Raw genomic sequence first — 8,680 nt, 5'->3', positions numbered from 1 at the left:
GACGTTTTGTTGACTTGGGGCTGTGTATTGAGGAACCATTTGGATACAGCCTTCCATCCATCATGGAAACAAACACAAAATCCGAAAAAATTATGAATGCTGTAAATCGGAAACAAAATCAGAAATTGCTGGAAAAGCTCAGCAGATCTAACAGCATCTCTGAAGAGAAATCAGAGTCAATGTTTTGGGTCGAGTGACCTTTCCTGAGAAGTGGGTACAAGCATGTTGGCTTCCTATGTTGCTGGTTACTAGTGGCCTTCTGTACTCCAAAAACATATAAGCAGAAAATGCATGGCTGGGTTGTGTGGCAAATTCCTATTTATTCTCTAAATGTAATAACTCCAACATATCCAATCTCAGGAATTCCTGACTGCACGTGGTTAGAGATTTACCAGATATTTTAAGATTAGGACCGTGAGTTAGATCAGGCAAAACCACAAAAGCTGCTGGCTAGCAACTAAGCAGCCTCTGTGGAGAGTGAGAAATACAGTTATATGTAGTTTCTCTAGCACTTTGTTGTTATGTTTGTGTAGGAATCTCTAGTTGGTGTTTGGGACAGACAGTTCTGAATTTGTCACTATTTGTGTGGGGGAGAAAACGTGTTTCCTGATTTTGCAGTCACATGGCTGGCTGTAATTTGAAGAACACAGTTGAGTTCTCCGGAGTGGAAGCGGATAGGTTGAGAATGTTGGGTGTTGCTCAGGCTTGCTTGGCTGCAAACTACAAGTCCCAGCAAGCTGCTGCAGCAAGCGGGAGGGAGGCTGGTTCTTCCTCATTGCGAAGCCGGCTTTGACCTTTCTGATGCAAGGAATAGGTTTCCGTGAGGGCATCAGACGTCCTTGTGGACTCTCGGACACATCGCAAAGGTTCGAACGCAGTCCTCAGGGAAGAAACAGTATTTCAAACAAAAAAAAAACACAGCGAGGGACTGGGGGAGAAGATACCGGAGTGCGAGAGAAAATAGCCAAGAGCATTTATGTACATGTTTAGATAAAGCCTCAGCCCTTCCTGCCAGAATCTGCAAATAAAAGGCCTGAAGATTAAGCAGGTTTGTGACAATAGAAAGATTGATTGCGTTGTCTCAGTGAAAGGATATAATCGGGAATTAATGATTAATGACCAATAATGCGGACAAAAGTTTCCTTTAAATATCTATCGTGTTGCTTACGACGTGATCAGTACTGCTGTTTAATATAAAATGATAGGTATAAATTCCAGGTGCATTTAGGTCAACACTAATGTTCCATCGTAAAGCCTTTTTTTACGCGTTTGTAAAGACAAAAAGTCCAAGGTGTTAATCTGCATGTGGCTGTGAATTAAAGGAGGCAGTACTGTCTATGGGTTGGACAGTACATGCTTGGGATTGTGTTCTCACAGTTACCGGTGTTCAGCGTGTTATTAGTTTGCAATTACAACTGTTTATCTGGATAGGGAAGTCAAGAGTTTAAAGCATCTGCATTTGGAAATTCTGCTTCAAAATAATCAAGTTGCATGCTGCTTGCCTTATAGTCACCAGTATTATGTTGGAAAGAGGAACTGAGGTGATAAACCTGGACTAGAATGTCTCACTGCTAGCACTCCAGCTGCTTGTGACTTAAGATCAAAAGAATATAGTTTCTATCCTATTAATTTAGTATTTGTATACGTGCCCACCCTCCCTGCTTTTCAGAGGAAGTCTGTGTCACGACTTCTGGATTAGAAGCTCCAAGTTCAATTCTCACCTCAAGACTTGGTGTCTGGAAAGTTTGTTGTACCATGGCCATTAATCAATCTGTAAATCCTTCTGATTTACGTGTGGTAGTTAGTAAGAGTGGGACAACTATGGGGGAGTTGTAATGTAACAACTTTGCTGCATTAAAAGACCCCATGTGCAGGTTCTTGACATGGGGAAGTGTCATCCACATTCTGAAAGGCTACCACACACACATGCATGTGCACGCCCACACACAAGACACACACACACCCTAATCCTCATGTCATATAATGTTGAAAAATGTGTTGCTGGAAAAACGCAGCAGGTCAGGCAGCATCCAAGGAGTAGGAGAATCGATGTTTCAGGCATAAGCCCTTCTTCAGGAAATGAAGGAAATTATATGTCATATAATGTTTCCAAGCTCAAACCACAGCCATCCAGATATCTGATGTTGCTCTCAGATATGCATGGGCAAATTTTCTTCTGAGTTATATTTATAGTCAACTAATTTCCTCTTTGTGAGGGAAGCACCTGAAGTCTGCTTGGCAGCAGCCTACAATAAGATAAGACATTTAACCCATTGACAAGCCACTTCTATTAAGTAACCATCTATGTTGGCACTGGAGGAAACCACACAGTAATAAGAAGATAAGAACTAGGAGCAGGAGTAGGCCATTCAGCCCCTCTACTCTGCTTCTCTAGTTAATACAATCATGGCAGATCCCATCTCGTTCTCAACTCCAATGTCCTATTCGCTCTCCGATAATCCTTAAACCCATTACTAATTAAAAATCTATCTATCTCCTCTTTAAATTTACTCAATGTCCCAGCATCCACTGCATTCTGCGGTTGTGAATTCCCCACATTCATGAACATTTGAGAGAAGTAATTTCTCATTTATGTTTTAAATCTGCTATCCCTTACGTTGAAACACTCCCTAACCATTAAGTGTGTAAGTCCTGCTAAGATTTGCTTTCCCAAAATGCAGCACCTCATATTTATCTAAATTAAACTCCATTTGCCACTTCTCAGCCCATTGGCCCATCTGATCAAAATCCTGTTGTAATCTGAGGTAACGTTCTTCGCTGTCCATTACACCTTCAATTTTGGTGTCATCTGCCAACGTACTAGCTATACCTCCTTATGCTCACATTCAAATCATTTATATAAATGACGAAAAGTAGTGGACCCAGCATGATCCTTGTGGCACTCCACTGGTCACAGGCCTCCAGTTTGAAAACAACACTCCACCACCACCCTTTGTCTTCTATCATCCAGCCAGTTCTGTATCCAAATGGCTAGTTCTGCCTGTATTCCATGAGATCTAACCTTGCTAACCAGTCTCCCATGGGGAACCTTGTCGAACACCTTACTGAAGTCCATGTAGGTCATGTCTACCGCTCTGCCGTCATCACTCTTTGTTACTTCAAAAACTCAATCAAGTTCATGAGACATGATTTCCCACGCACAAAGCCATGTTGACTATCCCTTGCCTTTCCAAATACATGTACATCCTGTCCCTCAGGATTCCCTCCAATAACTTGCCCACCACCAACGTCAGGCTCACCGGTCTATATTTCCCTGGCTTGTTCTTACCACCTTTGGTAAGTAATGGCCCCACGTTAAACATCCTCCAGTCTTCTGGCACCTCAGCTGTCACTATCGATGATACAAATATCTCAGCAAGGGGCCCAGCAATCACTTCCCTAGCTTCCCACAGAGTTCTAGGGTACACGTGACCAGGCCCTGGCGATTTATCCACTTTTATATGTTTCAAGACATCTAACACTTCCTCCCCTTTAATATGGACATTTTTCAAGATGTCACCATCTATTTCCCTACATTCAATATCTTCCATATCCTCTTCCACAGTAAACACTGATGCAAAATACTCGTTTGGTATCTCTCCATCTCTTGCGGCTTCACACACAGATATTTGAGGGGCCCTATTCTCTCCCTAGTTACCCTTTTGGCCTTAATGTATTTGCAAAAATCCTTTGGCTTCTCCTTAACCCTATTTGCCAAAGCTAACTCATGTCCCCTTTTTGCCCTCCTGATTTCCCTCCCAGTGCCTGTATACTCTTCTGAGGATTCACTCAATCTATCCTGTCTATCCCTGACATATGCTTCCTTCTTTTTCTTAACCTCAATTTCTGTAGTCATCCAGCATTCCCTACCTGCCTACCCTAATTGTAATACCCTGTCTCTGGGTTCTTGTTATCTCATTTCTGAAGGCTTCCCATTTTCCAGCTGTCCTTTTACCCGCAAATATCTGCCCCCAATCAGCTTTTGAAAGTTCTTGCCTAATGCCATCAAAATTAACCTTCCTAGTAGGTATATCCACATACTGAATCAGAAAATTTTCTTGTACACACTTAACAAGTTCCTCTCCATCTAAACTCTTAACACTGTGGCAGTCCCTGTCTATGTTTGGAAAGTTAAAATCCCCTACCATAAGCACCCTATTGTTCTTCCAGATAACTGCGATCTCCTTACAAATTTTGTTTCTCAATTTCCCGCTGACTATTAGGGGGTCTATAATACAATCCCAAAAAGGTGTTCATCCCTTTACTTCTCAATTCCACCCAAATAACTTCCCTGGATGTATTCCCCCTCTCCCCCCTTCCGTATAGCTGTGATGTTATCCCTGATCAAAAATGCCACTTACCTTACTGTCTTGCCTCCCTTTCTGTCCTTCTTGTAGCATTTGTATCTTGTATACCTTTATTTATCGTACCCTCATCCTTTAAATCCAGAGAGTACAGGCTGTAACTGCTCTAGGGCTAAAAAGAACCATGGGTAGATTTTCATCTACCCCTGCTCAGGCTGATAATGTGAGCAGTACTCATTTTTCCCCTTGTAGCATCCTTGATTAATCGAGGATGGGCAACTGATGGTTTGATTTCATCATGGGGTAAGGCAAAGAGACAATTCTCAAGTCTGTCTCAGCTGGAACAAAGATTGAACTCCTGGCAGTTGGCATTATTCTGGACCACACACTCACCGTCTTGTTCATTGAGCTAACCATTGGAAAACTCCCACTCCCCAGTCTGAACGCTAGGCTGTTGAACTTTCATTCTCTTGGTATAAAGCTGGGGTGCTCTTCTCTGACAGATTGTCACTCAGATGGCAACGACAGAAATCTATTTCATCAGCTTTTCAGTTAACAGCATTGTACAGTGGAGACGAGGCCATTTAGCTCATCATTGTGTGCTGTCTCATTGAAAGAGCTATCCAGTTGAACTCAGTATCTCTGCTCCTGCACATCTCCCTAAAGAAAGTAACTGTTGAATCTGTTTCCACCATTGCCACCCTTTCAGGCAACATATTCTCGATCAGAGAAAGCCCTCATCTCTCATTTGCTTCTTTTATGCCAATCATCTTTCATCTGGATTCTGATCCTCCTGCCAGTGGAAACTATTTCTCCGTCTAGGGCGCTCTGGTATAAAGCGCATTTCATCAACAGGAATTGGCTATAACACGATTGACAAATTGTGGACAGTGTTTGGATAATATGAACGTTCTATGAAATGGGTATAGTGATCTCCTCCTCCAGTGCTATTTTCTGTAGTGATTTTCTATAGCCTGGGATTGCAGAGGAACGCAACTGCAGCATTATAGCAGAACAAACTCTATCCACTCTGTCAAAGCCTCTCCTAATTTTAAACACTAAATTGCTGCACTTTTTGAAGGAAAGAGCAAGTCCCGAAGAAACCTCATTAGAGACAAAAAAAAACTGCAGATGCTGGAATCCAAAGTAAACCGGCAGGAGGCTGGAAGAACACAGCGGGCCAGGCAGCATCTGGAGGTGGGAAGTCGATACTTCAGGACTGGGGTGGGTGTGGGGCGAGCTGCAGATAAAGTGGGTGGTGAGGACAGGGTGGTGAAGTGGGGATAGGTGAAGGGTCAAAGAGCTGGAGGGCTGAGGAGGTCATCCTTGGGAGACAGAAGACAGAATTAACGAAGACTGAATCCAAGCCACATCCGTAAAGTTTCTTTATTTGAAATAACAATTATTTTGATGAAGGAGTATGATGAATGTATCAATACAATTTTACTACGAGGTCATGGTCATGGTTATATGAGTAGAGACACAAGTTTGAATCCCAACTTAGTAGTTGTGAAATACAAAATAAGTAACACAATCCGAATTTAAAAGTTAGTTTCAGCAATGGTGAAACTGAAACTACCAGATTCCTCTAAAACCACTCCAAACACCATTTTGCGTTTTTAAAGGTTCTTTCACAGGATGGCTAGGCTGTTGTCTTGAACCGCTCCAGCCTATGTGGTGTTGTTATACCCACAGAGCTTAGAGATAAACTGGCAGCAAGTTTGTTTTGATGGCAGTGTTCGTGAGTTTTGAAGGAGCTTTTCTGAGTTTTAATAATGGGGGAGAAAGTGAGGACTGCAGATGCTGGAGATCAGAGCTGAAAATGTGTTGCTGGAAAAGCGCAGCAGGTCAGGCAGCATCCAAGGAACAGGAGAAGCTGAAGAAGGGCTTATGCCCAAAACGTCGATTCTCCTGTTCCTTGGATGCTGCCTGACCTGCTGCGCATTTTCAGAGCTGAGTTTTAATAATCTCAGCTTTAAACTTAGAATGAATTGAGAACCCTTTTTCGTTTCCACCCCTTCTCTGAATTAAGTTATTAGGTTTTAGAGAATGGGGAAATCAAGCAAGTGTTCCTGCAAGGAATGATGAATAAAGGGTTCCTGTTGCAGATTACTGTCTAATATTTGGACTTTTCTCTCTATTACTCTGGATTATTGCAAACCAGCCATTTGGCTAACTGAGCTAACCAACACCTCATGCTATGTTACCCAATTATATTGTGTAATATTAGGATAGATTATACAATAAAATCAATTAGCACCAGCCAAGTCAGTTTTAGAAATCCACTCTCCGATTAGTTTGCAGGTGTTTGGAGTTCAATTTGTTGTGTTGCTCAATTTAACAGCCTCACTTTTTAGTATTGTTTCTTGTGGCAGAGTGCATCCAAAACCTGTCTCTTTAATAACAATGGGTGGACTTGCCATTTGAATTTGTAACCAAATTCTAAGCAAATGTATTTCCCTCAGGGACATTGAAGGGACGATTTAAATGCTGAAGGCTGTTCTCACATGATAAGCCTCAAGTCAACAAACTCGAACCTGGACGATATTTTGTGGTGTATTAATTATTAAACCAATTTCTGACCTCTGTTTTTATTGAGGCATTGATTCATTTGTTTAACTTCAATTATTGGGGGAAAATACCTCACGTGCAATAATAAGTGGTTATTTATTAACATACCAACATGTTTTACAGCCTCCATTGAAGCCAGAAAATAAAGATAGGAATTGTACTTTTATAGAACCTTTTGTCTCTGATTGTTAGTTTGCAATTAATTATCTTCAAGGAGGAACTCCTGTAACTGTGGGTGAACGTAGCAGGCAATCTCACACAGCCACGTCCCAAAGCAAATAACATTAATAAATCTGTTTAGCTGTTTCTGTTCTGGGGTGGCAATGGTTGTTGTTTAAAGGAGAATTGTTGACCAAGCTTCCTGAGAATTTCCTGTTTCACTCTAAACAGTGCCATGGAACAGCCAGACCAGAATGTTTTATATCTTATTAGGAGAACAGCTCCTGCAGCAACACTCCCAGTACTGCAGTGAAATGCCAGTTTACATTGTTTCTTTAAATCCCCAAGTGGGACTTGAACCCACAACACTGGGAAGAACAACCTTGGCAGAAACAATCCTAGTGTCCATCAGTTTATATATTTTTAAATTTTTTTAAAAAGTCCTCCAGTGGCTTTCAGCTGACAGGAAGAGTAGATCTATCACAAATTTGGATCTTGCTGTGTGTTGTTTCTTTACTCCTTCATGTTTCATTAATTGAGTGATGCTTCACTTGGTGTCCTTGGTCAAGTTCCCATTCTTGTGCATGTTTGAGGAGTGAATGTTCCCTGGCTTTTTGACCCTGGTTCCATTGCAGTGAGTCTACCCCTGCTTGCTTTTGACTGGACAATGTTGGCAGTGTTTACTGAAGAACAATGCAGATTGAAACGTCTGGGGGTTGGCTGTTCAGTGTTTCCCTTCTCTGGTCTAAGGTTACTGAGATGGACATAGTGCAGGGCTGGCTGAGGTCAGCTAACTGAGTGTAGACCTAGGATTCCATCTACAACCATACCGATTAGTAACAGAAGTAGGACATTCGGCCCATCAAACCTGCTGCTACATTCAGTAAAATCATAACTGATCTCTTTGTGTTCCCATTACCATCCATTCCTCATAACCTTTGATTCCCTTGAATTTGATTTGCCTTTGATACCCTCGTAAAAATCTAGCTATATTTGCTTTAAAAATGTTGAGTGACTGCTCCTCCACCTTTTTTGAGGCAGCAGGTTCCAAAGTCACATGTATCTCTGAGAGAAAAAGAAGATCCCGAATCTTTGTCCTAAGGGGGCGATCCCCAATATTTCAAAAGTTGATTGGACTCATCCACAGGAAGAAACACCCCTTCCATATTCACCTTGTCAAGACCATCCAGGATCTTGTATATTTCAATTACGTCACCCCTCACTATTCTAAACTCTGTTGGAGCCAAGTGCAGCCTGTCCAAACTTCCCTTAAGAGACAACACTTTCATTTCAGGCATCAGTCTAGTAAACCTCCAAGACTCAATCACCATCTTTCTTTAAATAATACTGGCTATTCATGACCTTCGTTTATAAGGATTACTGCCATATTCCATCTGCCACTTATGGGCCCATTGACCCATCTGATCAAGATCTCGTTGCAGTCTGAGATGATCTTCTTCACTGGCCACTATACCACCAGTTTTGGTGTCATCCACAACCTTACTACCATGCTTCCTATGTTCTCAACCAAATTGTTGATGTAAATGCCAAATAACAGTGGACCCAGATCTTTAACATCTAGAAATGTATCAATGGGATATAGGGAGAGTGCACAAAAAAGGCATTGAAGTAGAAGATCATCTATG

At 41.8% G+C, this 8,680-nt stretch overlaps 1 protein-coding gene across 1 annotated transcript in view; it reads left to right on the top strand.

The window, feature by feature from the left end:
* The first annotated feature begins 743 nt into the window (after positions 1–743).
* mon1a (MON1 secretory trafficking family member A) overlaps positions 744–8,680 on the top strand; it is a 30,154-nt gene continuing 22,217 nt past the window's right edge. The window contains exon 1 of the mRNA XM_043707708.1: positions 744–1,048. The gene's annotated coding sequence lies outside the window, so the exon portion shown is untranslated. The remainder of the gene's footprint in view (positions 1,049–8,680) is intronic.

The sequence above is a fragment of the Chiloscyllium plagiosum genome, chromosome 18 (assembly GCF_004010195.1).
Source record: "Chiloscyllium plagiosum isolate BGI_BamShark_2017 chromosome 18, ASM401019v2, whole genome shotgun sequence".
Lineage (NCBI taxonomy): Eukaryota > Metazoa > Chordata > Chondrichthyes > Orectolobiformes > Hemiscylliidae > Chiloscyllium > Chiloscyllium plagiosum.
This window is presented reverse-complemented; position numbering and strand designations above follow the sequence as displayed.